This window comes from Vombatus ursinus, unplaced genomic scaffold (assembly GCF_900497805.2).
Source record: "Vombatus ursinus unplaced genomic scaffold, bare-nosed wombat genome assembly UNPS02014801.1, whole genome shotgun sequence".
Lineage (NCBI taxonomy): Eukaryota > Metazoa > Chordata > Mammalia > Diprotodontia > Vombatidae > Vombatus > Vombatus ursinus.
In genome coordinates this window covers 15385922-15391795 of record NW_020954579.1, presented here as the reverse complement: position 1 = coordinate 15391795, position 5874 = coordinate 15385922, and the positions used below count along the sequence as shown (strand labels likewise).

At 41.1% G+C, this 5874-nt stretch overlaps 1 protein-coding gene across 3 annotated transcripts in view; it reads right to left on the bottom strand.

Moving 5' to 3' along the window:
• Positions 1-4833, bottom strand: part of SLC25A19 (solute carrier family 25 member 19) — a 25269-nt gene extending 20436 nt beyond the window's left edge. Inside the window, exons 1-2 of one of the 3 annotated variants that reach the window (XM_027872654.1) lie at positions 4634-4833; positions 4256-4474 (exon numbers count right to left, since the gene is read on the bottom strand). The gene's annotated coding sequence lies outside the window, so the exon portion shown is untranslated. The remainder of the gene's footprint in view (positions 1-4255; positions 4475-4633) is intronic. The other 2 variants (XM_027872655.1, XM_027872657.1) reach the window with 2 other exon arrangements.
• Between the last annotated feature and the right edge of the window lie 1041 nt (positions 4834-5874).

Genomic DNA, 5874 nt, shown 5'->3' with positions numbered 1-5874 from the left:
GAGGGGCAGGGAGGGGCAGGGAGGGGCAGGGAGGGGCAGGGAGGGGCGAGAGTTCAGCTCAAAGTGAAAGGTGAAATAACAAAAGACGGCACGCGAAATGGCAAAATGCCAGAAAGAAACAAGATTTAGAAGAAAAAGGATTTTTGCCACGAGATGGAAATGTGTGTCCAGTTTATCACAGCTCGTTTGTGCATAGTTTTTTGCATGTTATCTACTCCATCAGACTGTATATTCCTTGAGGGCAGGACAATGTTTTTATCTTTCTTTGTATCTCCAGGGCTTAGCACTGTGCCTAGCATATAGTAGGCGCTTAATAAATGCTTATCGACTTGACTTGCAGACTCCCACATCTACAGGTGCAACCCTAGCCTCTCCCATCACCAATTGCCTGTTGGACATTTAAAACTGGAGATCCCCATAGACAGATCAAACCCGAAGTATCTGAAACAACTCATTTCATGTCCTTCCAAACGCACCCTTCTTCCCATCTTCCCTGCTACTGTCCAGGACACACCATTCTTCTACTCACCACCTCTGAGTCAGCCTGAACTTCTTTCTCACTCATCCCACATATCCAATTAATTGTTAAGTCTAGTAACATTTATCTCTTACAATATCCCTCCAGTAAATCTCTTTACTCAGTAGGGCTACCTACCACCCCTCTAGTTCTGGTCCTCATCACTTCTCACCTGGACCATTGCACTAAAGGAAAGGGAGAAGGGAACAAGTATTTATTAAGGGCCTACCATGTACTAGGAATGTGGCAGGCAGGTGAAGCAATGGATAGAATGCCAGACCTGGAGTCAGGAAGACTCATCTTCCTGAGTTCAAATCTGGCCTTAGACATTTATTAGCTGACCCTGGGCAAGTCACTAAACCCTGTTTGCCTTAGTTTTCTCATCTGTAAAATGAGCTGGAGAAGGAAATGGTAAACCACTCCAGTATCTTTGCCAAGAAAACTCCAAATAGGGTCATGAAGAGTTGGACCCAGTTGAACAACAATGTGCCAAGCACTGGCACATAAATAAAGAATGATCCTCAAAACAACCCTGGGAGGTAGGTGCTATTATTACCGCCCATTTTACAACTGAGGAAACTGAGACCAACAGAGGTTAAAGGACTTGTCCAAGGTCACAGCTTTTAAGTGTTTGAGGTTGGATTTAAACTCAAGTTTTCCTTACTCCAGGCTTGGAGCTCCATCCATTTGTACTACACAGGTGCCTCCTAGTTGGTCTCCTTGCTTCAGTTTTTCCTCTCTTCAACCCATCTTCCACATAGCTGCCCAAGTGATAGTCCTAAAGCAGTGGTCAAAAGACCATATCACTCTTCTGTTCAAGAAACTCCAGTGGCTCCCTGAAATCTGCAGGATCCAGTACAAATCCTTCTGTTTGACAATCAAAGCCCTTTGCAATCTGGTTCCAGCATACCTTTCTGGGTTTATTCCATTAGTCTTACGTTCAGGGTACCTTACAGCCAAACTGGCCTGTTCCCCACACATGACATTCCATCACCCATCTCTGTATTTTTAGCCTAGTATTTCCTCACTCCACATCTCTGTTTCTAAAATCCCAAGTTCAGAGTTCAGCTCATCCTTCTTCAGGGGGGACAATAGGTGTGGGATTACTGAATATAACATCAGACTTGGTTGAGGTATTGGCTAGTTTTGCAGAACTTCTTCTTAGCAGGGAGAGATGTATTAGGAAACGAAGATGTGGTAAAAAAACAAAAGATAGCAATACATTTGAGAAAGATACCAAGCTTAGCTTGAGGGTCACTTCCTCTCATATGAGGCATTTCCTGATTCCCAGCTGCTAGCACCTGCTTCTCAGAAAATTCCCACCTTTATTTTGTTTGTACATTTATGTGTATATATCTCTCAATAGAATTTGAGCTCTTTGAAGGCAGGAATTGTTTTATTTTTGTTTTTGTATTCCCAATTCCTAGTATTCATAGGTGCTTAATAAATGCTGCTTGATTGATTTTTGTTGTTGTTGTTTTTTCCTTTGGAGGCAATCAGGGTTAATTGACTTGGCCAGGCTCAAACAGCTGGTAAGTGTCTGAGGCCGTATTTGAACTAGGGTGCCCCCTGAGTACAGGGCTGGTGATCTATCCACTTCATCACCTAGCTGCCTGTGCTTGCTTGCTTGATTGATAAGTTACCATTGTGATTGATTCTAGATGATACAGTAAAGTATATAAGGGATGGGGGTGGTGGGAGGTAAGGAGATTACAAAAGGGAACAGGTAGGTAAAAAAAAATAACTCAGGTACAGAAGGGAACATGTACATTAAAAAAATCTCAGGTGCAGGTTATAGTGCTTGGGATGTAGTAGGCATAGGCAAAAAGCAATTTGAAACTGAGATGACCTAGACAGCCTGCATTTATTTGACCTTTACTTCTGGACCTTCTTGACTTTTTTTCTCCCAGATTAAATTCATTCATTCATCAAACATCAATTAACCAACTACTGTGTGCCACGTGTTGGGGGGGGGGGCAGGAGGAGAGAGAATAAAAAGACAGTGATGAAATCCCACCTCCTAAATCTTAGTGCCTTCCCTCTGAGATTATCACCAATTTGTCCTGTATCTATCTTAGTTGTACATAGCTGTTTATTCGAATATTATCTCTCCGTTAGATAGTGAGCCCCTTGAGAGCAGGGACAGCCTGGCACATGGCAGGTACTTCATAAATTCTATTGATTGACTGACATTGTGCCACTTTTATTTCCCTTTCTTTTCATGTCTCTTAGGGGAGTTAGTATATCTATCAATCAAGCAAGCAATAAACATTTATTAAGTGCCAATATATGCCAGGCACTGTGCTAAGTACTGGAGATATAAAAAGAGTCAAAAGACAGCCCCTGCCCTCAGCGAGCTTAAATCTAACAGAGACAACATGCAAGCAAGCTATATGCAGGATAAATAGGAAATAATAAACACAGAGAAGGCACTGGAATTAAGAGGGGTTGGGGAAGGTTTCCTGTAGAAGGTGGGATTTTAGTTGGGATTTAAAGGAAGCCAGGGAGGTCAATAGTAGGAGTGAAAGAGAGTGTTCCAGGAATGGGGGACAACCAGAGAGAACGCCTGGAACAGAGAGAGAATATCTTATATAGTGTATATTGGAGAAAATCATCCAAATAGTAGTCGGGAGTTCTAGGTTCAAATCCTAAGCCAGTATAAATTGTCTTTGTGACCCTAAGCAAGTCATTTAACCTCCCAAATACATATCTAACCTTGAGGAACTGGGTCACTGAGGGACTTAGTCACTTACCCCTTCTTGTCCTGCACTGAGCCATGTGATTTGGACTAGGTTCAGTTCTGGGGAGCCTGACTGTAATGAGAGGGGTTAGGCTTCCCTTTTCTCACATTAATTGGCTTGTTAAATCCCCTACCTAGCATGACAGAAAAACTTTTACTTAAGGCTCACTCTCTCTAGGGCCTCCACAAAAAAGGGGAGTTAAAAAAAAAGTGCTCAATGAATTGGCTTTGGAGAGGGGAGGGAGGAAATGAGCATTTATTAAGCACCTACTGTGTGTCAGATGCTTTACAAATATCTCATTTAATTCCTGATATAAGAAAACCTAAATTCAAATCCAAACTCAAACACTTACTAGCTGTGTCACCGTGGGCAAACCACTTTAATCTGTTTGCCTCAGTTTCCTCAATTGCAAAATGAAGATAATAACAGCACCAGGTAAGTTATTCTTTATACACTGAAAAAACGCTCAACATAAAGCACTCACAAGCAGACATTAGCAGAAAAAGACTTAGTAACATAAGTATTGTTATAATGTATAAAAAGGCTAATACTCAAACATTTCTATTATGTGTAAAAAGGCTAATACTCAAACATTTCACCTCAGCTCAGCACTGTCCAAACAACTCCTGATACATGTCTACTAGTAAAAATGGATAAACTTGGTGCCAGTCCTCCTGTTGGTGGCTGCCCACTCCGATAGAGAAGTTTTTCTTATTGCCCTCCTGCTGCCAACATAACCGACCATTCCTTTTATAGAACCTAGGACCTCTGGAATTCTCAAACTCACAAGGTCCTTCAAGCTGGAACACATCCTCCTCAAGAATCATGTCTGATTACCTACTCAGGAAGGGAAAGGAGAGAAAAGGGAGTTGCAGCCCAGTTGTACTCATACTTCACATGGATGGCAGGAAGCCCAACTGCCCTACAAAGAACATCCAAAGCAAAGAGTGAACTACTTTTCAAGTGGGAGAGTTCAAAGGAAGAGAAAGTTCAGTACCTTTTTGGTATGCCCATTGGTTAATTAACTCTTCCAGCTCCTTCAGCCAATAAGGGGATATCACTCATCATCTCACAGTGTAAGTCCCTTCAGTGATGGATCCCATAAGACCAGAAACAGGCTCCTTGATACATCCCCATGCATGCTTAAAACCAGGAATCACAACCTCTGAGCATATTTCATGGGCATCAGGTTATGGCCTGTACTACAAATATAAAACTAGGATAATGTTTTATAGATATTAGCTTCTGGATTTAAAACAATGAGAATAATATATTCAATGCAATATTTTCCTTACAGAGGAGATTTGGTGAGGGAAGCACAAATTGTAATATAAATGTGCTTCTGGCTCAGTGAGTGACTATTATATTTACTTACTAAGCATGTGTCACATCATATATCTCCTTTTCTTTCTTAGAGAAGGTGATGGTTAATCTCTTCTATCATTCCCACTCAGTCGTAGATCACCTGGGCCATTCTTGTCTTCTTTCTGAGCAGTCCTCCCACCCTTGACACATAAACAACACGCCTTGGCCCCCAACAGCAGCTTGCTGGGTTAATGAGGCTTATCCTCTGCATTCTGAATTCACATATCTGAAATCTGGTCCATTTGTTTTAAATTAAATATACTACAGGAAGTAACATCATGTGGAAAGAAAGAAAACAATTTGTTTCCATCAAATTGTAGCTCTTGATGGGGAAGTGAACCCTTGTGTAAACTTGTGAATACATCATTTACTGTACATAATTCTATTTAAAGCTCCCCTGGACTTTCCCTACCTCCTTTCTAAAACTAAGTATGGTCTTACCCTTGACCAGAGAGAAGTTTATTTCACCACACAGGGTGATGGTTTTGGAACTGGGAACCCGAGAAGCTCCCTGGGTGGGATTTATTATAAACTCAATGAACTATTGAATGTTATGTTATAAGTGGGAAGAAAGTTTATAATCTAACTCCCTCTTTATACAGATCAGAAAGTTGAAAACCAAGTAGTTGAAGTGACTTGCTCAAGGTTGTATGGTAAGTAAATGGCAGAGATGGGACTTAAAACTCAGGTCTTCTGATTTCCAATACAATGTTATTTTCATTATTTTACTATTTTCACCCAGGAAATTTCTAAGACATAATCTAATGAAATGAAAAGAGAACAGGAGACTTGTGTTCTAGTATCAGTTCTGCTATGTGACCCTGCACAAGTCTCTGCACTTCTTGGGCCTCTGAAAAATGACTAGATGATATAGAAATTCTCTTCCAGGTCTAATATTCTATGAGTTCTAAAAATAAAGTTATTCAGTCACTTCTGACTCTTGGTGACCCCATTTGGGGTTCTCTTGGCAAAGATACTGAAGTGGTTTGCCATTTCCTTCTCCAGCTCATTTTACAGATGAGGAAACTGAGGCAAACAGGGTTAAGTGACCTGCCTAGGGTCACAAAGCTAATTAGTGCCTGAGCCTGGATTTGAATTTGGGAAGATGTCTTCCTGACTCTTGGCCCAGCCACTCTATTTCCTGCACCATCTAGCTGCTTCCAAAATAAAGTAAAGTATACATATGCCAGATGTTAATCCTGGGCTCTATGGAATAGCAAAATGTTAAGTATAAGTGTGGGTAGTATGGGA